At 48.2% G+C, this 26,228-nt stretch overlaps 1 gene segment (V, D, J or C); it reads right to left on the bottom strand.

The window, feature by feature from the left end:
* Positions 1–519: 519 nt before the first annotated feature.
* LOC311589044 (T-cell receptor alpha chain constant-like) overlaps positions 520–26,228 on the bottom strand; it is a 48,432-nt gene continuing 22,723 nt past the window's right edge. The window contains exons 2-5 of the C gene segment in view: positions 3,909–4,163; positions 2,302–2,346; positions 1,391–1,498; positions 520–833 (exon numbers count right to left, since the gene is read on the bottom strand).

Raw genomic sequence — 26,228 nt, forward strand, 5'->3', positions numbered from 1 at the left:
GGCATACAAAGTAGCAGGCAGGGTCTAGACGATGAGATAATATGTTTTTACACCTTGACGGAAGAGTAATGTGTATTTCTTTATGGATGCTTTAAAAAAAAAAGTGTTCTTTGCAACATTCTCCAGGAACTGCAGTGATCCTGCTGGGGATCTGTCATGGGGCGGGGTTGGGGTGTGGGTGTGTGGGTGTGTGGGTGTGTGGTGTGGGTGTGTGGGTGTGTGGGTGTGTGGTGTGAGTGTGTGGGTGTGTTGGGTGTTGGGGTGTGGGGGTGTGGGAGTGTGTGGGTGTGTTGGGTGTGTGGGTGTGTTGGGTGTTGGGGTGTGGGGTGTGGGAGTGTGGGGGTGTGTGGGTGTGTGGGTGTGTGGGTGTGTGGGTGTGTTGGGTGTTGGGGTGTGGGAGTGTGGGGGTGTGGGGGTGTGTGGGTGTGTGGGTGTGTTGGGTGTTGGGGTGTGGGGGTGTGGGAGTGTGGGGGTGTGGGGGTGTGGGGTGTGGGGTGTGGGAGTGTGGGGGTGTGGGGGTGTGGGGTGTGGGGTGTGGGGTGTGGGAGTGTGGGGGTGTGTGGGGTGTCTTCAGATCCCGGAGAAGTCGCAGTGAACGGCCAGCAGCAGTCAGGGAGCAGAGTGGGTGGCGCAGGGCTTAGCAGCTCTCCAGCATTCTTCATCACAAACTGGGGAGATCCAGCTGGTGGGACTGGAAGTGGGGGCCAGCCAGACCCAAGAGCCCTCTTTATGAGGCAGTGGGGGAGGGGTGGCTCCTTTTCTGCTTGAAGAGGGAGAGGAGGGTGATGAAGATGAAGGAGCCTGGGGGTTCAGCTCCTCTCAATCTCGCCGGCCTGGAGTGAAGAAGCGCAGAGGTCAGAGGCTTGGTAGTGAGGACACCCAGGGTGTGAGGGGCTGTGCAGGGTGACTGGGGACCTTGTCAGGGAGGCAGCACAATGACTCTAGCCAGGCTTAGGCCTGATGAGTGCAGTGTCTTCAAGTATCAAGCCGAGAGAGCTTGCTGGGGAGGAAGAACCCAAGGAAGGGCCAGAGGCCCGTGGCTGGAGTCGCAACTTTTCTCCTCCTCTACTCACTGGCTAAGCGGCCCTTGCTGTGACTCGGCCTTGCTTGCTTTCTTCTGTTCTAACTGAGGGCAATCTGAGATGTTCTCCATATATCTCAGGATAGGCATGACTCAACTGAGGATGCTAAAAGGAATGCGTCCCGTTAAACAAGTGTTTCAGGCCACTGTTTGCAACAGCAACTTGTGCCAGGAAGGGGTAGAAAAGCTCTGTGGGTCTAGTCTTAGGACTTAAAAACAAAGTTCCATGGGGGAAAATTTGCTCTCAGGGCTGGGTCTTGCCCTGAACCCACAGCTTTAACCCTTCTCCAAGCTTCGATGCCTTCTCACCTCAGCTGGACCACAGGCGCAGCGTCATAAGCAGGTTAAATCCGGCCACTTTCAGGAGGAGGATTCGGAGCCCCATCACTGACAGGTTTTGAAAGTTTAGATTCATATCTGTAAAACCAAGAGGTCATAGCCGTTAAGGGGATGTGCATAGGAGCTCTGTACAGCAACACTATGGAATTCCCCAAGAGCCGGGTTAATCTGGGTGTGGGCAACTTCAGCTGCTGGATCCCCTCCTTTGAGCTTCTGTGCACATCCCAAGGCAAAGGTATTTGTATGTTCCTCCAGGGCAAGAGCATTGTGTTGTAAGACAAGACCCACCAAAGGGACTTAGTCCATAGGTATTCGGAGGCTCTGGACAGATGGGGCTGGGGTTGGAGTAGATGCTCAGAACCTGTTGTCATCATGCTCTGGGCCTGGGGCCCTCACTGAAACCACGGGGGCGATGACTCAGTAGCTAGTCATGTGCAAATGAGGTGGCACTGAGACAAGACCTTTGCCCAAGGCTCTGTGAGTTTTACTGCCTTTCTAGAAAGGAGCGTCCCAGGTTGTAGAGAAGGACAGTGTCCTCAGAGTGACGTGGCTGCTCTGAAGGGACTCACAAACTCCACAGCCCGACATCCAGGCTGCTTTCTTTGGCTGTTTTCACAGAGGAACTAAGAAAAGAGACATGGAGCCCGAGAGTGACTCACTGGCCTCGGGAACCTGGAGGCACATCGTGACAAGAACTTAGGACGGAAGATGGAGTTAGCTGGGCTGGAGGGGCTCACAACAGACCCTGGGTGGCTCAGAGCTGGGTTGGAAGTGATGCCCCCACCCCAATCCACCCCCTCTCCTCCCCATGCACTAAGGGTTACTTATGGGCCCATTGCCTCCCCCAGCATGGTGCTGAGTTGGGCAGATCCCCCTCCTACCTGTTTCAAAGCTTTTCTCTATCAACTTGGCATCACAGGGAACGTCTAAAAGGAAACACAGAGTCACTTTGTTAGAATCTAAAGCGTGCTGGCTACCACAGGTTGTTGGTCAGCAAACACATCACAGATTTTCAGTGGTTCTTTGGGAAAGAACTGGGGTTTGAGCATAGTGCCCAGGGATACCTACTGGGGTGAAGGCCTGATAGGGCCAATATCCTGGCTTCTGGTAATTCTTTTATTCTTTCAACAAATACTGGCTGTGCAAGGTATATGCTGTATGACATGGAACTGCAAAGTCAAGATAGTCCTTGGACTTGGCAGATTTCAGTCCAGAGTCCAATAAAGGCAGGGAGACCTATTCATAGTAACTAGGACTATATATTTTCAGGTATCCCCAAAAGTTCTGATGCCCACATTTGTTCCTTTGTTATTTCTTTTCTATTTTTTTTCCTAAACAGGGTTTCTCTGTGTAGCCTTGGCTGTCTTGAACTCACTTTATAGACCAGGCTGGCCTCGAACTCACAGAGATCTGCCTGCCTCTGCCTCCCGAGTGCTGGGATTAAAGACATGAGCCATCACACCCAGCCTGTTATTTCTTACTTAGTATCTGGTTCTACTGATTCAGATGCTGCCACCTTCCTCGATTTCCCCATTGTCTTCCCATCTCTATAGGACTCTGTATTTGAAACCCAAGTAGCGTTGGCCCCCAGAGTCCCTGTCACCACCTGGGGAGGCTTCCATCATCTCTCTCTTGCATTCTCTGTCTTCTGCGGGACCTATACACTACCCTCCACACAGCAACCAGCCTTGTATTTTATTTTATTCCGTTGTTTTTTGGAGACAAGGTCTCAGGTAGTCTAGGCTGGTCTTGAACTTGCTGTGTAAGTGGAGACGACTTTGACTTTCTGATCCTCCTGCCTCTGTCTGTGGTCTGGCCCTTGCCTATGTCTTCCAACTCATTTCCTGCAGCTCTTCCTTGCTCTCAGCATTCTCCTTGGGCTTTGATCGGGTCCTCTCTGGCCTGGGCATGGTTGCTTCCTTTTTATCCTTTAGGTTGCAGCGTGACAGCATTTTCTCAGAGCCCTTCCCTGACGTGGGTCTATCCTTAACTCTGAGTTAAAGCTTATATTAATTACAGCCTGGCGTAATGTACATGTTCCCCTGCCGAGTGATGGTCTTCTTGGATTGGAGTGGGCCTCCCTAGGAGCACCCTCCTTATCTGACTTTCCATGTCACTCTAGCACCTGAGACCCTGTAACCCACCCGGTTTTGACAGACATAGAAATTGGAGCAGGCAGCTGGGAAGGGGCATGGGAAAGGCTGTCTGGGAGAACAGGGAGGGCAACTGGCTCAAGCCAAGACAGGAAGGCGAGGACTCAGAACAGTGAGACCAACGCTGGGCTAATGCCTTCTATCCCGTTCTCATGTTTGCTTTGCGGCCGGGACATCTGTGGCGCCTTTGGGCAGGGCTCTCTCCCCCTTAGCGAGACAGGCTATGGATGTTGCTGACAGTTGGTGAGGGCATAATGACCGAAAACAGCTTTAGACGCCATAGGGCTGAGCTGGGCCTCTCCTGAAGCAGGGAGCTGGCTCTGGGCAGCCCTCACCTTCACTGGGGTAGGAAGTGTTCTCTTTGAAGGCATCTCGACAGTTGAGGTCAGCTTGGTTGCTCCAGGCAATGGCCCCATTGCTCTTGGAATCCATAGACTTCATGTTCAGCACAGTTTTGTTAGAGATGAACACACCAGGGCTTGTGCTACTTGACACACTGATTTGAGAATCGAAGTCAGTGAACAGGCAGATGGTGTCCTTGGACTGAGTGTCTCTCATCTGGTACACAGCAGGTTTGGGGTCCTCGATATCTGTGGGCCAAGAGCACTGATGTTAGAAGTGTATTTTTGTTTGTTTGTTTGTTTGTTTTTAACTTTTTGTGTCCTAACCTCGGTTAGAACGCAGATGACAGTGGCAGGCAAAAGCAGAACTCTTGGGACTAGCCAGTTTTGTTCCTCAGGTTTTACTCTAGAAATGACATCTTAGAAGCCAGCTGCTCATGATGGGCTCAGGCTAGGGGACAGGCACAGGCCAAGAGTCCCAGCCAAGATCTCTTACCCTTAGCCACCCCTTTCCATGAGGTCCTGGCTGGCATTCTGGAAAAATCAGAGAGGCTGGGCCGATAGACCATCTTGCCATTTTTCAACTTAACAAGACCTTCAAAACCTCAGCAAATCTAGTCAGAGGTTTTGCTCTGTCAGGACAAAACCGAGCTTAGAAAACAGGGACCGGGCTGTTATTCCCAAGAAGGCCGGACGCTGGTGGGAAATGCAGACATGCGGTATTTTGACATTAACTTGGAAAAATCTATCATGTTACCAGACGGTTTCTCTCTCACTGATAAACGCTTTGAGTAACATCCACACCCACAAAACCCTGACTCTACGATTCACCCCCACAGGCCTTGATTAAACCAAAAGCAGCTGAGGTCTCGGAATTTTCACCAGTGAGATGGACAAGTTGCTCCACTCCCTTTTCCAAGCAGGCTGTTCTGAGAAGTGCCTATTTCTCCAAACCAAAATAACCCAATAAGCCACACAGCACTGAACAAGTGTGCAAGGGTTTCACTGTGAAAACACACTACTGAGTAAACCGGTCACACCGTCTCTTTATTCCAGGACAGGAGGGACTATTGGAGGCGTTTTGTTAGTGCTGAGGCAAATTCTTTACTTTTCTCAATGGATTAAAAAAAATTATTCATTTAGTTATTCACTTTACATCCCAATCATAGCCCCCTTCCTCCTCTCCTCCGGGTTCCACCCCCTCCCTCCTCCTCTATCCCCTCTCCCTTGCTCCTTAGATGAGGGGATCCCCCACTACCAACCCACCCCAGCACATCAAGTCAAATCAGGTCTGAGCACATCCTCTTCCCTTGTGGCCTGCCTGCAAGGCAGCCCAGTCAGGGGGAAGTGATCGAAAGCATGCACCAGAGTCCATGACAGCCACAGTCCCTGCTCCCCTTACGAGGGAACCCATATGAAACCCAAGCTGCCCATTGGGCCAGTCCATGCATGGTCCTTAGTTGGTCTCTGCAAGCCCAACTCCCCACCCCCGGGCCCTGGTTAGTTGCCTCTTTTGGTCTTCTTGTGGATCTTCTGTCCCCTTGGGGGTCCTTCTATCCTTTCCCAACTCTTCCACAAGACTCCCCACCCTCTGCCCAGTGTTTGGCTGTGGGGCTCAGCATCTGTTTAGGTCCGTTGCTGGGTGGAGCCTCTCAGAGGACAGCTATGCTAGGCTCTAAGTCTGCAAGCACAGTTGTTAACAGTGTCAGGGGTTGGCTCTCTTCCATGAGGTGGGACTGAAGAGGCCACCTTCTAACTAGACAGGACTCCTAGTGGAGGGAGGGGATTTTGTTTTTTAATGTGGACTCTCACTATTTCCCCACCCTCTCCGCCTTCTGAGGAAGAAGCAAGGCTGGCCAGCAGGATTAACACACTGGACCACCTAGAGAGTTTCCAGAAGGGCTGGGACCGGAGCTTCCGGCCCTGTGGTTCTCACTCCCACAGCTCAGGACTCCCGCATTGATGGTTTTTCAGACCTGGGTGATGCTCACGGAGCCAACCAGGGTGGCCTTGGCAGCGAGGGCTGCCAGCTGGATCTCAGGCCTTGGTGGCGTTGCTCTAGGGTGCTGAGTCAAGACACGGGCTGCCCGTGGAGCCGCAGAGCTAGGAAGGCACCATGGCCAGATACGGAGCTCTGGCACCTGGCAGGCAAACACTTAAGGCTGCGCCACAGGAACATCCTAGTTTTTAGCCCCTCTCATTTTCAGCCCCCTAAGGACCAAACAGATCACCTTCAATTGGAAGTCTTTCGAGTTCTGACTCTCTGAGTCCTGTGGTGAGAGACATCCTATCCCTACCTCGTAAGAAAAAAACCACATTTTTACCGCTGATGGCATCAGAGGTCACTTTGGCAAGACTGGCTCAGTTTTTTTCAGCTGTTCGGGATCCTAACTTGCCATCACAATTCGAAACGAATACAGAAAGCACTTGTCTGAATGTGTTAGCGAGGTAGGCCCCCAGGGGCACTGCAGTGATGGGAAATCTCCCTCCCCACTAAGTCTGTGCTCTGCTGTTAACCAGTGGGAACCTAGACGTGAGAGTTAGTGACACAGATGTGGGTCCCACTCGGGCCTGGACAGCTTCAGGGAACAGCACTGTAGGCTTTTTGGGAAAAATGAAACATCTATCTGTACAGTGCTCCTCGGGCCTCCTTACAGTGACAAGCCACTGCTGTCTTTCTGGGAGGCTGGGCTCTCCTGGAGTCTGAGGAAGAAGGAGAGAGGGGAGTCCCTGGCCATCCAAGGAAAGAACTGACCCCTTTCACCTCCCATCTGGTCTGCATTCTAAACTGGAATCTCCAGTTTTCTTTTGGCTGGCCCTGGTCCCAATTTCTGTATTCTCTGGAAGGTTCGAGCATTTCTTATCTACTCTATCTAAGAAGGCGCCTTTTCCATCTTGCTCTCTAAGTCTATTTTTATTATCAGATCTGGCTATACAGGCCAAAAGGGCCTGTGCCTAGTTTATCCCAAGACTGGATCTTGTTGCTCCTCTGTTGAAATTCCGCCTCCCTCTTCTGTCTTACACATACAGATCTTATCCGTCTGTCAAGGCTCAACAAATCTCTTCCAGCATAGAACACAGCCTCTGTGTAGGGCACCTTTTACCAGGACCCTAAGCCATCTGACTCTGTTTATCTACAGCACTAGTTGTCAACACTGAAATACTTTCTAAGTTGCTGAATGTACAGCATTTCTGAACCTTTGGCTATTTTTTTTTATGCTGTTTGGGGACAGGTCAGACATCTATCTTAGGCTTTTTAATCTTCAACCTAACATTATCTAGAGTGATGGCTACTTAGAAGGCATTTAAAAGTGTCCATTGAATGATTAAAGTCATATTTTAATGAGTTTGACCTAGAGAAAACACAGATATTTAAGATTGATAGTGATGCCTTCCCCCCTTTGCAGACCTCTGTGAAACAATTAGCACAATCCCCCCCCCCCCCCCTTAGCCTCACCCTGCCGTAGGAACAGTGGACATCTCCAGGGAAGGGATTAATGATGCTGGCCTACAGGGTTGCAAACGGTGCCACTTGGGATGACTCACCAGATATTACCGCCACTTGGGTCCCTTTCCCGAATGTTAATTTACCACTTAGTCCTCCAGTGTTCACACTGCAGGTGACACCTTTACAGAAGCTCCTTAGAAGAAGCCCTGGTCTCCCAGGACGGCAAATCACACTCCTGAGCCTTAGCTGCTCTGCTGTCTTGCGTTGCGGTCCTGTCTCTGTTATGAATGGCTCTTTCCTCCTGTCCAGTTCTACAGTGGGGCCCCGGACCGAAGTGGGTTTACGCCATTTCCATGAATTCAGGAGAACTTATGAGATCAACACTCCCTGCTCAGAGCAGCAGCATCTTGGATTTTCTAGGTGAAGGATTCAGGTTATCAACTGCCTCATGGTTACCAAGGATTCAGTGCAAGGATAATGTTCCTTCCCTGCTTAGTGTCGGGCACGATGGGATCTTTCTAGAACCATTTACGATCCTATCCAAGAAAATGCCCAAACTCAAGCCGGTGTCTTGGACAGAGAGGAAGAGGAAGCACTTGTGAATTCTTCCCTTGCCTCACTCCACGTGTACGGTAGATTGTTTAGCTTGGTCCCTGCTCCTAAGGTCAGTTTAGCGCTAGAGCTGAATTCCCAGTGTAGGTGAGGTCTTTGAAGAAGCCTTTCTGCCACTGCCAGTCTGCTGGAGCCCAGTGGGGTCTTGGCATACTTTCCTAACCTGTCCCCCTCACCTCTCTCTCTCTCTCTCTCTCTCTCTCTCTCTCTCTCTCTCACTCTCTCTCCTCTCTGTCTCCCTCTCCAACAATGTAAACCTTAGCATGGCAAGGCCATGGTAATAGTACCAAGGATGATTTAGACACTCTCTCAATGGAGGACTTTTTTTGTGGTGTGTATTCAGTATCTCAGTATGATGCGGGCTTATCCTTTTGTTGTGACTACTGTGAAAACAGTAATATGTACAGCTGGTGAAGGTGGAGCCAGAGTTCATCCCAGGCCCATCTTCCTTTTGGTCCTTCTCCCTCTCTGTACTCTATAGCACACTGGCCAGTCATAGGGCTCAGGCCTTTTCATCCTTGGCTGAGGGCTCTGGGACTCATCTCAGTTCTGAGAAAAGTCTTTGTGAACTGGTGTCCCCTTACCACACTCATTAGCTAACCCAGGAGTTTAACTATCTGCTGCAATAAAAGAGAATTTGTGTTTGCCATTAAGACATCTCTTCCTCCCCAAGGGCACTTAGCTAATTTCCTGAATGTTCAGGTTATCTGGTGCTGATGTTATCAGCTTTGCTTGAAAGCATGGAGCATCTGCAATTCTTTAAAAAAAATTTTTATATAAATTATTCTGTCCAAATTTTCATTTATTCAATTGGCTCTTGGCATCTCTCTGGCTGCAGCATGAGAAGTGGAAACATCCTAAGCTACCAATGAAAGCTTATGGAAATAAATGATATTTTGTGCATCATCACAAGTTGCTAGAGATTACACTAACAAGGCATCAGCTCTTTTTGCTCTGGCCATTGGCATGGTCATACTCACACGCGTGCACAGCCAGTCTGGTCCCTGCTCCAAAGGTCAGCTTACCGAAGCTACCAGACAGCGCACAGTAGGAGGGCTCTTTACAAGAATTCTAACCAGGGCTGGACCAGCCAGGATGGGGCAATCACCTCTTGCCTCAGTCTATCAGTTTCTCTCAGGTCACCCCTCCTTCGACACAAGAGAAGTCTTAGCATGGATCCTTTTCCCAAGGGTAGCTGCATAGACCTTTCTCTCAGCCATCCTGGAGCCAGTGGAGTTTTCCTGAAATTTACGTATCCATTCTGGCTTTCCATCACCACAGAAGATGTAAGAGGCAAGTTGGAAGACTATGAAGAGCCACGAATTAATTGTAAAATGAATTTTTTTTTAAAAAAAGTACGTATTGTTTTCTTTTCTGACAGGGTCTTGCACTGTAGCCCAAGGCTGGCCTTGAACTCCTGATCCTCCTGCCTCAACTTCTTGAGTGCTGGGATTATCAGTGTGGGCCACCATGCCTGGTGGTCCGAAATGACTCTTGAGGGAAGATTGCACTGGCGACCCATGGGAAACATTGGGGTTAAGGTGTAGGGAGGGCCCTTAAGAAGATGGCACCGGTTATTCCTGTGGGTGTGCATGGGCTACAGTGATCACAGCACATCACAGGGGCGGTCCATGAGAAGGACTGATGTCACATGGGGCACAAACCCCAAAGGCTGAGAACAGTGTGGACAGGTGCGAACTGTCAGTGGGCACACCACAGAGCCTCAGTCCTAAATTCCTGTGAGAAAAAGAGCACGAAGCCCAGAAAGTCTAGAAAGTGTGCAATGAATGCATTCCCATCCTGAAGACTGACAATGTGTATTAGCATGTTAAAAGTCTGTGAAGTTATATACAGGGGGAGGAGGTCCCCTTCAGTCACAGACATAAGGGAGGGGAGTAGAGGGGAAGCAGGAGGGAGGGAGGAATGGGAGGATACAGGGGATGGGCTAACAACTGAGATGTAATATGAATAAATTAATAAAATATTAAAAATAAATAAATAAAAATAAGAACAAAAAGTCTGTGAAGACTTACAGTGATGTAAGCCCAAGCTGCCCAAGCTTACTAGTAAAGGTCAATGTTACTACTCGTTAATACCTCACGTACGTATATGTGTATTTATTTCAGTCTTTGGGTGTGCCTCCTCTAGCCCCAGGACATTAGAATTCTAGTTTAGGTTCTCTGAGCTCTGAATCTGCTTGTTTGCCTGTCTACTCCTGCGGCCACAATTAGGGGCCTCGCTGGTGCTGATTGTTTCTTCCTAATCATTATGAAAGTGCTCCATTTCCTTTCTGCAACTGCAGAGCACCTAGGCAACTGAGCTGCATCCCTTCCCACCCCCTACCCCCCTGCACCCCCACTTCCCCAGTCTGAGCCTCAGGGATCTGCACACACAGGACACTGCCTGCCCTGCCAGGAGCAATGTCAACTTGAAAGCCTTTTCCAAACATACATTTTAGAGCTTCCTTCCACAATTTAACACACACCTGGGAGCTGTGCATCTCAAAGATGACTCTAATCTCAAGGGGAACATTTGTACCTCTTTCCCTAGTGGTCTCTCCGACGGACACACAGACACCACGTCTTTATCATCATCATCATCACCATCATCATCATCATCATCATCATCATCATCATCATCATCATCATCACATCTCTTCCTTTTCTGCTAAAACCCATTTGCGCTGCGTTCTTGTTACAGACATGTCTATCCTTTGCCTCTAAACTCTGCTTCTCCACAGCTAGGATGGGCTTTCTGGTCCAGGTTAACTGACCCTTGGCGGGGAAGCACACAAGCAGACAGACACACCGCGGAGCCTTCCCTGGAGAGATGGGCACTTCCCCCACTGGCATAGAGATTCTGGTCTCTTAGGCAATCTAGTTTTCTACTCCTTGCTGTGCCATACCCCATGTGGGTGGACTCTAAAATCTCCTTGTCCTAAAGGCCAAACAACTTTCTCTGTTGGAGAACACTTACTAATGCCCAAACCAACATGGTTTAAACAGTGATTTCCTTGCCACCAAAGCCTTCCCAAACTCTTCTAGAAGGCGCTTTTGGAAAAAAATTGGTTGAGAAAGAGAGAAAGAGGGAGAGGGAGAGAGAGAGAGAGAGAGAGAGAGAGAGAGAGAGAGAGAGAGAGAGAGAGGGAGAGAGAGAGAGAGAGAGCTCACATGTGCACGTGCCACAGGGACACGTGAAGGAAAAAGGACAATCACTTTCAGAGGTTACCTCTCATTTTCTGCCATGTGGGTTCCAGGGATTGAACTCAGATGCCAGACTCAGGGGACATGCACCCTTGCCCCGTGAATCATCTTATAGGCCCAGGAGGTGTTCCACTCCCAATAATCATTCATTTGGAATATACCTACAACCCAGGTGTTGTGCTGAGGTTTAGCAATGTAAGAACGAAGGTGGAAAGCTGTTGTTGTAGCAACCACGGCAGGAGGATGGATGTGATTACTAGGCAAGACAGAGGTTGGCTGCAGCTTTCTCTGTACTCATTGCAGCCCCTGGGTGCCTCCCTAGAATCGGGACAACCCTGGGCATAACAGTCTGTTTAAACTTGTGGTCCTGGAGGCAGAGACTACGTTCCCTGTCTCCCTCTTTTCCTTCCTCAGGTCTAGCACTGGGACACCAGAGCTGCTCAGTTAAGTGGCCATCACATGGGTAAACACTCTAAATATTCTCTTTCCAAAGCAGCCCTGACACTTACACCCTTTTGTTATGTCTGTTTTACTTGTCTTTAACTTCTGTAGGGTCTAATTTTCCAAATTTTGTATCGTTTTTGACACTATGGAGGCTTTACGTTCGTCTTTATCTCTCAGCAGAGCATGGGGCTTCTTGAGAGTGTGTCCAAAGTTCACTATCTTTGGGAAGTTTAATCCATCTCCTTTTATGAAACTAAGTGGTAGCAAAATTAACAATAAATCTTTCATTAAATTTAATCACAATTGCTTCTCTGATAAAGATCTAGAGACCACAAAAGAGCCTAGCCCTGCAATGACAAAAAAGGTTAATCTTCCTGGGCAGCTCCCTCAGAATATACACCGTGGAGCCAGGGTTTCGGAATTTAGAATCCGAATCAACCAAATCTTATGAGGAAACACACCAAATCAGTTCAGGAATCCCTAGTCCATCGTGTAAGACAGCAGAGGGTCTGTCCACGGCCAGGCACTTACTTGGATAAACTTGGAGTCTTGTCCCACTCCCGAAAGTGAGTTGGCCCACGACCTGTGCCCCCACCCTGCTACAGCACAGTACAAATACCTGCCCTCTGGCTGGGCAGTCGACCCATGACCCCTCAGAGTCTCTTAGGGAACAAAACTTTCATGTAGCCCCTACTTCGTGGTGTTAATATCAGTTGCCTTTTCTTTGTAGGTTAATGCCCAATGAATTCGCCCTGAATGTTTCTTCTTCCCTGTCTGATGTACTTGCATCTTGCTAATACAAGGGTAGCTTCACTTAGGCCCCTAGGAATGCTGACTCATTAGGCCATGGCTACCGGGGCCAGAGGGTCAGGATGTACAAGGTTGGACCAAAACTCCTCACTTGGGGAAGAAAAACTTACACCTAGGTGGCTTTTGAGGTGTGGGGTCCTCCTTCACACAGTTCAGGTGGGGGGCGGTGGCAGCTGGGCGTGACTGGATTAGTAATAAATCCTACAGTCAAGCAGTTTGGCTCAACTTTGTGTATTTGTGAGCTATCCGATCTTGACCCCCAAGTGTCTGTTTCCTTGTCTATAAAACGGGTCTGATATTGATGACCTAGCATTAGGTGGAGGATGGTCCTGGTCTAAGAGAGAGAGGGCCCAGTGGCAGGCATGCCAGGCATGAGGTAAGCAGTAGCTGACCATGTAATTCCTAGCCATGCTTTACACGGGGAAAGGGATGAGACTCATTGAAGCCGGAGGAGACCCATTGTTGTCCAGAACTCCTCAGTATCCTGGCTGGGATGCTGTGATCCACGGGGAAAGATCTCATTGGGTGGACAGGAGATGTGGAGTTTCTCAGACACAGCAGGAGCAATAGGGGAAGGCTCTGCCTGCTATGAAGAAAAAGTCTTCAGAAACCTGACAAGAGCAAAGCCTCTTCTCTCAAAATTCAGATTATTTGTCCTTTGAAGCAGAACCCTTATCCATTATTCAGCACAGCCTCATTACACCCGACACACCGACAGTTACTCCTGTTCAGCCAAGGACTCTGTTAATGAGTGTGGTCCACTCCACCCTCTGCCTGTAGGAAGGTCCTTCCCTAGCACACTCAGCTCGCAACAATTCCGCAATGGCCGTTTCTGCAGTACTCACACGGATGCACAGTGAGGCTGGTCCCTCTTCCAAATGTAAGTCTGTAGTTTCCTCCTGAGGTACACAGTGAGGAAAGCCTTTGACGAAACCTATCTCCTGTGACCTTCCTTTGTCATTGGTCCTGTCGTATTGGGGCAGCAATCCAGGGAAACACTGGCCACACTCCTAAGTTTGTGAGAGAGCCCTGAGGCCTGGTGCCTAGTGGGAGGGATGGGCACCAAGGATGGACACCAAAGAGTCCCTCGTCCCCCCCTCCCACCCAGTTTTACTAAAATCCTATCATTTTCTTGTCAGCCTCGAAGCAGGAATGCCCTAGTACGACTGCCATCAACCACCTCATCTGTGGGGCAGATGGTCTGGTCTGATTCCTTTCCTATTTTTCCAGATGCAAGGGGCTTCTCAAAGTTCTCTGAGACTGGGGTTTTTTACCAGGTTTGTGCTGAATGAAGCACCCCTAAACTTCTGTCAGAAGCTCTCTTTACTCTCCTCAGGTTTTCCTTTTGACACTCTGGTGCTTTCTGTTCCTACCCATCCCACCACGGGAGAGCACCAGGCAGTTCATTCCTGTAAAACCCTGTCTGAGCAGCACTCTGCAAGACTGAGGCCCTGCGTGTGACTTGAGCATTTATCCTGTCCTCCTTACAGCCTGGAGATAGGCACCCAAGGCCATCTGATTTTCTTTATTTCCACTGACCTTGATTCAGACAGGGCCTTGTTTCTATGAAATCCTAGGTCTGCAGAGGTGAAGGTTGCAACTTTTAAAATACAAGAGGAAATGGAGCTCCTGCAGAGATGGAAAAGCTCACAGAAGTCAGCAGCCCAGGCTGCCGCCCTAAGCTGACGTGGCCGCTCCAGCCATCTTTGGCCCTTGCATGCGGCTGGCTCACTACTGATCTCGAGCTGTGGTTGAGGATTTCTAGTAAAGAGCTGCGTGGCTCTACTGAGCTCAGCGGGAGGGTAAGGGGTCAGCCAAGGCTTGACACCACTCTGCATTGAATGGACCTCAGGCTGTCTCAGTCATAGGGACAAGGTGTCCCCAAGGTCCCCTCTAGCACGGTGCTTCTGTGATTCACCTGTTCAATTGGAAAGCAAGCCTCAAGGAATGGTGGGGGAAGTTTACAAAAAAAAAAAAAAAAAAAAAAAAAAAAAAAGAAAGAAAGAAAGAAAGCAAGCAAGCAGGAGGAGTGTGGTCACAGGAGGTGCGGGACAGAGAGGGTAGGAGGACGCAGGGCTAATTGAAGCTTAGGACCACCTGAGAATTTCATTTGTGAGTAACGTACTGCAGATGGGTGGCCTATGCTCTCCACTGCCCCGGAGTCAGGAGAAGGAGCTCTCCATCACCATGGTAAGGGGAGGTGAAGGAAGGTTATGGCAGAGGGCCGTCTGTGGAGGAGGATCTTAGCTCACTTACTTGGTATCACCACCACCTGGGTTCCCTTTCCCAACGTAAGCCTGTTGTTTCCATAGCCCCACTCTGAGTGAGCGCTTCACAAAAAACGAGATCAAAGAGACAGAGAGAGAGCCCTGCCCTCTCATGGAGGCTACCCACCCAGGAACAGGAGACCTTAGAGTGCCAACCCTCAGTGCCACCCGTGGCCCCCACTCTCCTCACCATAGCCACCAATGAGCATCACCCCCTTTCCTCATCTGGGAGAGTCTTTATGAAACCCCATCAATCACACTCTGCTTCCTACGTGGACCTGGAAGGGTCAGAATTATTAAAGAGGGAGCCGGCTCCCATTTCTCACCCTTATCTACTACACTTGTGTGGAAGGCCTTGCTTTCTTGTGGATAGATGCAAAAATTATTTTTCATTTTGCCAGGAAGATCAGAACCAAGAAGTACCTCTGGCCCACTGGATCAGGACACCATGCTAAGAACATGCCAGGGCACGGCACAGAGCTGCCAAGCTAAGAACATGCCAGGGCACGGCTCAGAGCTGCCAAGCTAAGAACATGCCAGGGCATGGCTCAGAGCTGCCATGCTAAGAACATGCCAGGGCATGGCTCAGAGCTGCCATGCTAAGAACATGCCAGGGCACAGCTCAGAGCGGCCATGCTAAGAACATGCCAGGGCACGGCTCAGAGCTGCCATGCTAAGAACATGCCAGGGCACGGCTCAGAGCTGCCAAGCTAAGAACATGCCAGGGCATGGCTCAGAGCTGCCAAGCTAAGAACATGCCAGGGCATGGCTCAGAGCTGCCATGCTAAGAACATGCCAGGGCATGGCTCAGAGCTGCCATGCTAAGAACATGCCAGGGCACGGCTCAGAGCTGCCATACTGTCTCTGGGACTGAGCAAGAGCCTTGGGTGACTCACGTGTGACTCATTCTTGTTTCTGCCCTCATTTCACTGTAGGATATTAATTACTGATGGGATTTTTTTTTTGGTCCTCAAAAAGTCACACATCTCAGTACAGGACATATTTGAATCCTTCCCCAGAAAAGTGGGATGTGATCGTGTCTGTCTTCTGGATAAAGTGCCTGCCCACCTCTGCTCTAATTTGCTAAGAAGACTGAGGGGATTTTCCCCTCATTTACTTATTTATTTTTTACTGTTTTTGAGACAGGGTGTCACTATGTAGCTCTTGTTGGTCTGGAACTTACCATATACAAAAAGCTGGCCTTGAACTGAGAGAGCTCAGCCTGCCTCAGCCTCCCAAGCATTGGGGTCAAAAGTGTGTGCCACCGCTCCCCAAGGCTGAAGCTCTTGAGCTCAGACATCAGTTTCCCTCTTTGTTCCTAAGCCAACTATGGTCCTTGGTTTGTTGGTGATGCTTAATAATCATTTACTAAGTTGAACCAGTTTTTATTGAACATTATTATCAGGGCAAAGAGGCCAGTTTTGAAAGAAGGTAAAAGCTAAGTATGCTCTGAGTTGCAAAATCTAAGTGCTTAGGCAAGGGAAAAGCAAGGAAGCGCTTCTAAGAGGGATGCTGCAAGTTCCACGCTGATGCTGAGCGGAGGTGGGAACTGAACTTGCAAATAAGAAATCACTCAAAGGGAACGAATGCGGCTCCCCATCCCCGCAGTACCTTGACAGGGATTCTTTTTAAAGGGTAGAAAGAATAACATAGCAGAAACGTACACTCTAAGTCAGAAGCGTCGCTGTGATCACAAACAAGAGAGACATAAAAACGATATCTTTACACACCAGTACAATGGCTGCAAGTACAAAAACACACCAGGGCCCGCTGTGACATAAATCCACGTGAGGTGGCACCTGTAGCTGGGCCTGGGATTCTGACAGTACACTCAGGTTTGTTACCAAGTGTTCCAGGGTCTGTGTGCACACACCGAAGTGGTGTGAGGCTCATCATTTGAACCTTCATTTTCCTAAGGCTATTGGAAGATGAAAAGAAATAAGGCAGAACCCAATAGGAGAGTCTGCTTGGTAAACAGCAGGCCTCTAACAGCTCTTGCTAGCATTCAAGCTGGAAGCCATTCATACAATTAGTTTCCTCCTGGACAGGACCTATGGCCATCTTCTCCAGTTCCACGTCCTGCTTATGGTTGTGGTTTCCAGGTATGATACTCACGGATACCATATGTAATGCAACACTATTGTCTCCTTATTTTCTTATTTAAATAGCACTCAAAACCACAGGAACCTCCTTGTCTCCCCTCAGAAGACAAAGAAAGAAAATAGATGTCCCCTCCACTGTACCATAAGGCCAGTTACTCACTTGGATCAACAAGCAGCCTTGTTCCTGTTCCAAAGATAAGTTTGAAGCCAGATGTTGCTCACTGTGATTTGTCCTGTGACAAAATGGGCTACTTCTTTTACTTGCCACTCTCACAACACAGCTGGACATCGTCCCGGGAAGCCCACCATAAGTCTGTAGTAGAATGTTTTGTGTGTTTTCTGTTCATCAGTGACTCTTGCACTGAACTTGCAAGATGGTCATTCGTTCAACAGTGGTCAAGGAATATGGCCACAGGGCCTGGTCTCAGCTTCTAGACCCAGCATAGCTCACATTGATTTAAAAAAATTGGATGATTAAAATAACCCCTTTGAGTCTTATCTTAATTGCCTTTTAAGATTAAAATAAGTTCTGAGTTAGCTGGTTTCTAAAATAGGGGCTGAGTGATCTCTGATCTAGCAGCATCCAAAGTGTATTTTCCCATAACTCACAAATAGCCACAGAATTTTGGGCAGGAACTTTTTTAAGCCCCAGCCCCTCCCTCCAATATATAAAAAATATTGCCCCTTACCTTACAGAGCTCTACACTCAATGCTGTACCCAACACTATATCTACACACCAGAGACACCATTATGACAGTTATCAAGGTAAAAGGACCTTGGCCATCCTCAATGGCAAAGGAAAGGTCTGTTAGATAATGGCCATGCAATTTTCTGCTCTTTCAGCTGCCTCTGTCCATTCAACTCCACTTTAACAAAATTCTTAGGCTAAAACCCTAATGTTAGAGCTTCTGCCAGCCTCAAATCTTTGGAAAAGTCTTAATGGAGTGCCAAATTCCACCTCAGAGAAAATATGTTCAAATTGTTCTAACATGATATCTCAAGGTTACAATCTTAATACTTCAGCGTTTGGCTATAATTAATTAAAAATAAGATCCAATGACAAAAAAACCCACATCTTGTCACTGCTCACTCTTCCATGTATTCACAGAAGGCACTGTAGTCGTGCAGGCCCCCCACACCCCCACTTACTCAGGTCCACCTGTAGCAGGGTTCCCCTTCCAAATGTGGGTGTGTTTGCTCCTTCCCAGTTCCCACAGTGTCTGAGGCCTCACAGTAAACAGTCTTCCGTGTCACCTCTCTCCTCACTTACACTAATGATGTGGCAAACACTGGAGATTTAACACACTATTTGACTTATTGATAGGAAGAAAATTCTCCCCTTATAGCTTCAAATGGAGCAAATTCATAGAGCGTTGATGGAAAGGGGCAAAGAGGGGACCTGAGCCTCAGTCGCCAATTCAAAACAGAGGGAGAGAGGAGATCTCCAGGGCAACAAGGATGCTGCCAGTTTCACTGCTAGTGGGTAGCAGGGAGCACAGCATGGCTCCTCCTGATCCTCAGCCTAACGTTTCCCCTTTTTCTACCTCTTTGAATATCCTGTGCCGTTTGATTCATTTACTCCCCTTCCCTCTGGCCTGGGAATTCTGATATCTCCAGGTGCTCGGTTTCAATTAAACAAATATCTACCAAACACTTTGTAAAGGAACCATATCAGACGTGGCGAGGGACGTGAGGAGCCTCGGCCCATCCTTCACTTTTAACAGTGCGTATTCATAGCGATGAGCGTTTGTAGCTTTGTGCGTTGCAGACTAAGACTGCACAGCTGAATCCATGATACAGAAGGTAAGAGGAATCTGAAGGGAAAGAACCCACGGTCCGGGCCTCACACCGGAAGCTGGTTTTCCCTGAGCATCTAGGGTTTTAGCCTGGGCTCCATCCTACCCTAGTCAACAAGTTCTACCATTCTCCATAGCTCCTCTCTTACTTCTTGTTTGAATGAAGAGCCCAGTAAGACAGAGCCTTACAATCACAGATTGTCATCCGACAAAACCAGGATGATGCAGCCCACAGGGCAAAACACAGCAAGAACGTGCAGAAGCCTTAACCCAGGCCAAGGGGGACAGAGCCGGGGTGGGAACGGCATTTACCTGGCGAGACTAGAAGCATCGTGCCCTTTCCAAAAGTGAGTGTGTTGTATCCTGTATTCACACAGTAGCAAACCCCTGCACAAGAACAGTCTGCAGCGCAGGGCTTCTCGGCTCATGATACATAGTTTGGAAGGAGAAAGACAGTCCGTCATATTTGGAGGACATATGATATGTCAACAGGCTTAACAGTGTACATCCATTACATCACCTCGCTAGGACTGTGAACTTGGACATTATTTTATTTAATTTTAATTTATGTGTGTTAGTGTGAGGGTGTCAGATCTTGGAGTTACAGACAGTCGTGAGCCGCCATGTGGGTGCTGGGAATTGAACCCGGGTCCTTTGGAAGAGCAGACAGTGCTCTTAACCACTGAGCCATCTCTCCAGCACCTTGGACATTATTATCCTGTTTAATAAATGAGGAGCCGGTGACTTAGGGCTAAGCAGGCTAGACCCCTGCCGATGCTAAAGAACGTTCAAGTATGTTGGGAGCCACATGATACTTCAGCAGAGGACTCACAAGTCTCAGAAGACTCACCATCATTCTTCCTAGTATGGGATCTGTGTGTGTGTGTGTGTGTGTGTGTGTGTGTGTGTGTGTGTGTGTGTGTGTGCATGCGCACTTGTGCACATACTCACCCACACACCCCCACTCACCCCAGGTTTTGCTAGAACAAGAGGGACTCTAGTAACAGTGACCCACCCCTCCCCCACCTTGCCCTTCATCACAGAGCCATTCCTTGGACCAGAAAGACACTTTGCCCTCAGCCTTCCCATTACTTCTTTCTTACCCCACTTACCAGGGCTGACCAGCAATCTAGTCCCACTCCCAAAGGCCAACGCATAGCCTCTGCTCTCTCCACAGTGCTTCTTAGTCAGTCAAAATCCCCCACGAGCGCACACACTCACCCAGCCCGGCTCAGAGCTGTTGCTTCTCATCTACAGACAGGCTACACCGTAGCTTTCCTTTACACTCCACAAGGCACACAGCCCATTTAACTCAAAGCTGGGGCACTCGTGGCACCAAGTTTAAAAATGAAGTTGCTTTCTGCCCATGCGTCTGAGTTCTACTGCCACCAAACTCCCAATTTCCAGCTCTATTCATCCTACAGATGTGTCGGGCCCTTCTCTCATCACCACCGCAGTTGTGGTGTTAGATTCTGGCCACGGTGTCTCCCTGACTTTAGCATCAGTCAACCGACAACCTTCGGGAAGGCAGGGTTCAGATCCCTGTAAGTAGAGTGAGCTCCATGCCAATCAACTCATCCTGCAAGCCAGGGCCTGACTCGAGTTGTGTTCTACCTCCTAAGCCAAGTGACCCCCTGATTATGCAACACAAGGCATCACAGTTATTAAAAACGAACAAACAGCAGTTCTCTGCTTTGGCTTTGTGAATCGCTGTCCAACACTTGGCCTCCCAGGCAATGTCTTAGCTTTCTTTCCTATTAGAAAAGAAGGTAGCTGGAGCAGCACCATTAAAATGGAAATGGATGGATGGAGGACCCCCTAAATGCCTTTGCTTAAATCTCCCAAAAGTGACCAAGAAAGGGCAGGTCTATTGCATCCTGTTATGTGCTCCAAATGCTACCATCTCAAAGAAGATGACACGAGGAAGAAAGAAAGATCTAGGCTCTGGACTCACTTGGGATGACTTGGAGTTTTGTCCCAGTTCCAAAACTCCAGTAAGTGCCGGAGTCCACTGTAGGTAAGGCCTTTACAAAATGGCTTCTCTCCCTAGCCATTTTCAGCAGAGTGGCTTTCAACTCACTACACTTCCAAGAAAGAGAGAGTGTTTTTAACCAGCGCCCAAGGCGACAGATGCACACAAAACCAGTCTTTTATTAAGAACTTATGCCACCTCTTCATCTTGAAAGAGTTCTACTGTCTGACCCAGCTTTTAATATATATATATATATATATATATATATATATATATATATATATATATATATATTTTTTTTTTTTTTGTTCTACAGACACATACTTTATATGTGGGTAGCACTTTAGAATCTATAAAAATATTTTCATATACATTTTTTGTAATAACTCATGAGGTATTATGAAGTACTTTCTTTTTACAGATAAAACTGGTTCAGTGTACTAGTCAAAGTAGATTTAGTGGAGCTGGATGTGTTCAGCTAAGCTGCCCTGTATTTACGGTCAGCTCTCCACGCTGTTATTTCTGGGGAACCCACATCACTTGCTTTGTTTGCAGCCAATTCTGTGCCCTCATTTTAATAGTTTTCCTATGCAAGGAATGCATTTATCTGTATCATCAACCATTAATTCTTTGACACTTGTGCCTCACAAACACTTTGGTGAGTTCAGTGGACCTCTGTAACCACAGTTAGCATCTCTTTAGTGATGTCTTGTCCCCAAAGTGAAGATGCTGTGAATCATGGTCCTGTGCAGTCTGACAAAAATGCCCAATCTGCTCTGATCATAGATTAATGTGATCAGCGTACAGCTATCCCCTCACTGGAGCTCTGCTGGGGATTCCCCATTTTTTGATTACTGGAATAAAGGCTGAGCCATGGAATTAAGCCTGTGAAAGCCTCTTTCAAGAGCTCAATAACAGTGGTTCCATAGATGTAGCCGAAAGTCTGAGAAAATACCAGCTGATATTCTCCAGGCAATTCTGAAGCACACTGCTTTTAAAAAGATTTGTAAAATTTTACCAAGTAGACTTATTTTTTTTTCCTAGCCAAAAGCTGCCACTTCTGAGCCCTGTTGTAACCTAGGCACCGACACCTATGTATACTTTCAATTTTTTATTAACCAGTGTTTACCAAACTGCAAACATCCCTCTAGTAATTTTTCTTTTTATCACTCTATGTTATTAAAGTAATTATGAACAAATAGTTAGAATGGGACGGAGGCCTGCAGCCATTAATAACATTTAATTGCTTTCCTCATTAACCCCAATTCTACTTTACTTAAATGTTAAGAAGGCATGTGGTCATCTGTGTGATATAGACTAAGATAAGGACAGATATCATAATTAGTAACTACCAGGTACTTACTGGGACTGACTGACACCGTGGTTCCCTGTCCAAATGTCAAGGTTCTGCCTGCCTGGTTGCCACAGTGAAACAGGGCCCTGCAAATTCCTCATTTGCTCACTCATTCAAACTCACAGTGTATACAACTATACTCGATAGAAGCCATATTCTGTCCTTGCCGTTGGCCAGCATCTGGACTTTTTAGCGTCCCTAGATGCAGTGGCAAAAATATAATTCCTGAGTATGGAAGGCAGCTTGGTGGTTGGATCTTAGCTCACACAGTGACTTAACACTAGACACCGAGGAAACAACGGAAAGGCAGTTAGGTCACTATCCCATGTGCCGGTAACACCTAGGGGTGGGGAAACTATAAACACACATATATGTATATATAAACATATTAAAAATATAAATTATATATATGTTTATAAGGTCAGGTGATCAACTGGCATGCATTAAAATCAGGTTGGGTAACAGGCTAGAGGGCAGCCAGGCGGCGGTGTGTTTGACGGCTTGTTAGGCTGCCCCCTGAAGCTGTGGAGGAAGCAATCATCAGCTCCATCGACAGACAGCAAACTGAGGATGGAGAGATCAAAACCTGGCTCCACGTTACAGTGTGTCAACAAGGCCCATCTACACCATGCCCCTTTCTGCTGAGGTACTAGATGTGAACATCACCGAAGACTGCTTCCTTAGAAGAGGACAAAGACAGGCAGGTGGGCTAGAGAGAGAGAGAGCTCGGTCAGCAGCGTGCCATGAAGACACAGGCGCCTGGGCTCCATGCCCAGAGTCCACAAAAAGACAGGTATAGTCGTGTGCGTCTGTATTGCAGCACCAGGAATGTGTAGGCTCTTGGGGGGCTCTCTAGCAATCTAGCCTTGCTTCATCAGTGAGAGCCTTGGTCTCAAAAACCAGTTGTAGATGGCCCCCGGGAACGACACCCCCTGACCACGGGCCTCCACGTGAACGTGCACAGCCACATGTGTGAGAGACTGGGATGCGAACTAGGCAACCGAAAGACGTGGCTTTGGATGTTTAGGGCTTTACAGTGCCAAGGGGAAGAGAAGGTGGCATTTCAGAATAGCTTCCTCTGAGTGGGCGCAGCAGCAGCTTCCACCCTGTTTCCGAACTCTGCTTGCAAACAATGCAGTCAGTACGGGGAAGGCACAAGAGAGCATCTTGCTTCCTATGACATCTGCACGGATGGAGACATTTGATAGCCCACTTACCTGACCAAAAAGCTTCCCACGTGTCTCAAAATGAATACAGTTCAGAATCCATGGAAATACTTACTAAGGGACACCTTTAACACGGTCCCCTTTCCAAAGACCAGCTTCTGGCCACTTGAATATGCCACAGTGATCTCCTCCCCAACAAAAACCAAATGGCTCTCGAGCACAGAGCCTGCTGGGGTTCTCCTGCTTGGCTCAGATGGAATCCTACACTAAGCATGTGTTTTGTTAAACTCAGGACAAACGTTAAACTGCCATGCTCTTTCAAATGGAAGGAAAACCCCAGGATGTCTTAGCACGCCCTCCCAATTGCATGCTTATCTACCAAGTGATTGCAGGCCTTTGGAGATCTCCAGAAGGCCTTGGTCACTAATTCTTATGGTTTCCCTCCCAACCCCTCAACAGCAAAGTCTTATTTCCAAATTCAAGCCCTTCTCAGCCGTAGCCAAAGTCCATCAAACTTGTTCACTCTTAAGCTTACTCTCTGATGGAAGTTTGCACAAAAATATAACTTAAAAACCACAAATCCTCTGACTACTCATACATCCTGAGGGCATTTCATAAACATCATCTCTTCTCAGTCTGTGCAGGCCTCCAGCGTAGGCTGCCCTGTAATCACGAAGCTTAGAGATCTCAACAGATCTCGGGGAGGCACGGTTATCAAACGGATGCTGGATTTGCTGTCGTTTGTTCCCTAATTGAATGCCTCCCTAATTATGTTATGCACGCTCTGGTATTGATCCTAGCATCTTGCCTCTCAAGTACCGGTTCTGTCTTACTCCCACTTCTAATCTATAGAAAGTCTCGTCCCCCCAAGAAAACAAATACAATGAACCCCCCCTCTAGCCCAAATCCTTTTCATAGCACACTGTCTTTTTAATCCTTACACACCTTCTGTGCGCCAGGAGATAAGGGATACCAATATTTCAGTTATGATAATTGGGAAAAATGAGAGCCAGAGGAGAGAAGCCAGAACGATGGTTATAGAGGCTCCAGCTGGGGACGGACAGCAATACATTGAACCTTAGGGAATGTGGCCCCTGCCCTGGCACTGTGAACACGTTTGAATTACGTAACCGATCTGGACAGAAGAATCACCTCTTGTGGCTTTTCTCTGCTCTTGGGACGGTAAGATCAGTTTCTTTTAGGAAGTCTGATCCTAGGAGACATCAGCAAACAGCCTCCCTTCTCTGCACTGATTTCATCCATCTAATTATGCACACATACATAATGGAAATACTAAACATTTTAAAGCCAAGCTCAGCACAGACCACACTTTCACTTGGACACTGATGACTAGGCTCCTCTTCCAAGTTTGGGAGCAGAGCTGTGGGTCAGGTCCAAGGACTCACCTGGCCTGACTAGCACCCTGGTTCCTCTTCCAAACGTTAGCTTGTTCCCTACATTGCCAGGCACACAGTGATCTGAGGCTCAGCAAAAACACAGGGACCAAGGAAGTCACACTCAGCAGATACTGGGCAAAAGACACCCCCTAAGCTTGAGAAGATGGAGGGATTTCAGAGGTCACAGCAAAGCCATCTAGCCTGCTTACATATTTGATTTTTTTTTTCAGCTTTGCCCATTTAGACTTCAATATTCAAGGGTAATAGGTCTGGTCATAACTTCATTCAGGAGCCTATTTGACTGTGTTTAACACACGGAGGAACCAAGAACTCTGGATCGTTCGGGGACCAGCTACTATTTATCCAGAATGGAAATGCTGAACATGCTTCACAGTGCACTTCCTGAGTGTTTCCATTTCTTTCATTGCCCAAGGAAGACTCCAAAGAAGAGGGAGATTTTAGTCCTGTCTCTACTGTGCACTGTGCCTCGGCTTAACTCCCCTGGGTTAGAGTTTAGACTCAGGCTTACTCTAATCCCTCTGGAGACCATCCACCGGGGAATCTAGGGCCAGGGAAGGTGTCTGGGGGGTGGGGGGTGGGGAGGGGGGATCTGCAGAGCACCACGCAGAGGTCTTTCTCCACAAACGGCAGTCAGTAGGGCCTCTCACAGGGAGACGGCCAAGAATCAGGACCCAGGGGAAACCCATCCTGTACATCTCCAGCTCTCCACTCGGCTCGCCTGTTCTGGCTGTAGGCTTCAGCTCTTTTCAAATGTGGGTCATGGCCCGGAGTTTTCCTCTGCTTTAACCCTTTCTAGTACAACTGCCTTCCTAGCTCCCCTTTGGTAGGAACCACTATTCTCAGATTCATGGGTTCCTACCAGACTTTGGGCTGTCTTGGCCCGTCCCTCTGCTTTATCATACCGGGCTGCCTGGAAGGTGGAAATGCAAAGAAATACTGCTATTTCCTTTTTTTTTTTTTAAAGAATAATGGAATTAATTTGCAGCCCTTTCAAATGTCTTCACAGTAATGTTTTCCTGGAGTAGAAAGGAACCCACTCACCAGGCAGCACTGTCAACTGAGTTCCGGTTCCGAAATACAGCTTCCCCAAGGCCGAGCCTCTGTCTACACAGTGCTAGCCCCCTTTACACAAACCTGCTCCCGGCCTCCCCCTCCTCTCGCCCTGGCTTGGGAGTGTGGGGCTGAGAATTCTCTTCCGACCCCTCTGAGCAGCCCTAAGGCTCTTCCCCCTGTGCAGCCAGCAGCCTATGGTGGCCAGCCCCGTCTTCAGGGACTGCATCTTAAGGGACAAATGATCTGTGGTGACAATAGTCTTTCCACTGTCAGAGTCCTGTCCTATCAGAAAGCAATTACACAGCCCTTTCAGAGTGTTTAAATTGCACGGACCTTTGCTTCCCCGGCCCGATCTCCCAGTCTAAAAAGACTGCTTCAGTTTGTAGGGCTGACATTGCGCTTGGATTCTATTCCAAAGCTGAGCTTATGAAAACTTCCAGAGGTCAGCTCTGTCTTCCACGGAATCACCCAGCTTTCTCACTCAGCCTCTGGTCCTCCTCCAAGGCACTTATTTTCTCTTTCTCTCTTTCTTCATCTCTAGCATCTTTCCTTTCCCCCGTTTACTGTACCGAGAAGCCATACTTTGTTATCTTTGCAGACTTCAGCCTGTGAACAAGTCGATGAACCATTTCTAGGCTATCAGAATATTAAAAATAGAAGAAAAAAGT

The sequence above is a fragment of the Acomys minous genome (genome assembly GCF_964271855.1).
Source record: "Acomys minous genome assembly, chromosome: 18".
NCBI classification, from domain to species: Eukaryota; Metazoa; Chordata; class Mammalia; order Rodentia; family Muridae; genus Acomys; species Acomys minous.